Source organism: Suncus etruscus, chromosome 4, assembly GCF_024139225.1.
Source record: "Suncus etruscus isolate mSunEtr1 chromosome 4, mSunEtr1.pri.cur, whole genome shotgun sequence".
Taxonomy (NCBI): Eukaryota; Metazoa; Chordata; class Mammalia; order Eulipotyphla; family Soricidae; genus Suncus; species Suncus etruscus.
The window spans coordinates 56403115-56404700 of record NC_064851.1 but is presented as its reverse complement, the minus strand read 5'-3'; the positions used below and the strand labels follow the sequence as shown (position 1 = coordinate 56404700).

The 1586-nt window shown below is 31.3% G+C and overlaps 1 non-coding gene across 1 annotated transcript; it reads left to right on the top strand.

The window, feature by feature from the left end:
• Nucleotides 1–1097: 1097 nt before the first annotated feature.
• Nucleotides 1098–1202, top strand: LOC126007644 (U6 spliceosomal RNA). The gene has a single exon (XR_007495153.1). It is a non-coding gene; the product is annotated as a U6 spliceosomal RNA (small nuclear RNA).
• The last annotated feature ends 384 nt before the right edge of the window (nucleotides 1203–1586 follow it).

Below are 1586 nucleotides of genomic sequence, written 5' to 3'. Positions count from 1 at the left end.
CACTGAAGAATGCTGTCATGGTGAAAGGCAGAATGAGGACAGGTATTAGATAATTCAGATTATTTAGTTATTTAAAATTTTTATCTGCCTTTATGAGGGCAGCCACTTTGATAGACAATGTAAAGAGATAAGGGGTTGATGTATGTATACAAAAAATGGATTAATGCAGAGAATTTTCTCTGACTATGCACCTATGCCTAGGCTGAACAAGTAAAAAGAGTAAAGAGTAGCAAAGCAAAAGACTGTGAGAGGTGGGCTCTAGAGCCTCAGTGATAGACTAAGTGGACAGGAGGACACTTAGACCAGGAGGACAGCAAAGGACATAGGATATCTCAACTAACAAGGGTCAGGACACGTGACATCATATACTGGAAAAGAACAGGATAGGGAGGACATCAACAGGGAAAGAGGACAGAAAATAATAGGACAGATGATGTTTTTCACTGTAGATACAAAAGGGTAACTGGATCGATTGATTCCAATGTGCAAGAATCCAAAAGAAAGATTGATTCCATTGACCAAAAGAGAAAGAGGACTGTAGGGGGAAAGGGTAGAACTAACCATTGACACTAGACAATAAAGAAACTTTAATAGCATAAACAATGGGGTTTTGTAGCTAATTTTACACATAGAGTTCAAGGATCTTCAGAGGAACTTGTCCAGATTTACATAAATATTACTAGGATGCCAGGAGGCAAAGACCAGTGACAAGAGCAGCTTGGGATGGTAAAGGACATCTGAAGCTCTGTTACTTACTGAATTTAGCTTTGTATGACTGCCTTGGAATCTCAATTTCTTCTGTAAATTGAGAAAAGAATATCTGTTCACAAAGATTTGTAATAGTATGCATAAATTATATTTGTAAGTAGTTTAATACAATTGTAAGTATAGTTATGTAGAAAACACAGTTGATTCAAGAAATAATGTGAAAATTTACCTTTACACTGGAATCTGTATATAAAAGTTTATAACTTCAATATTTATTTAATCTCTTTATATAAATGATGAATCCAATATTGGCAAGGTATGATTGGAGAATTATTGAAAAATTCCCTCTGTCCTAGATTTTTTAAATGAAGATTTCCTATTAAAAATTAGAACTCACTTTTGGCAGCACATACAATAAAATTGAAATAATATAGAGAAATTATCATGGCCCCTGCAGGTGTAATATGCATATTATTGAAGCATTCCATATTTTAATAAAATAACTTATTGGCACTATTGATTATTAGTGAGTACTCATTATTTATAACCCATTTATGGTTTTAACAATTTTTTCTCAGCTAAACCAAAGTTTAACTATGTAATAAGTTTTAAGTAATGAATTTTATATATTTAGTTTTCAGAACTAACTTGTATTCAGAAAATATTTTAATAATTTGCCTATAGTCAAATCAATGATTAATTTATGATTCAAAAATTTTTCTACTTACCAGTCAAATATAGAAAATTCAATGATTCCTTTTAGACATGCTAATGAAAATTAGAAAATCCAAACCATAATAAATAAATTTATTTACAAATTAGAAAATATTGCTAGACTTTTTCACAGTATCTTTAAAATGTATTGGTTTATTTGGGAG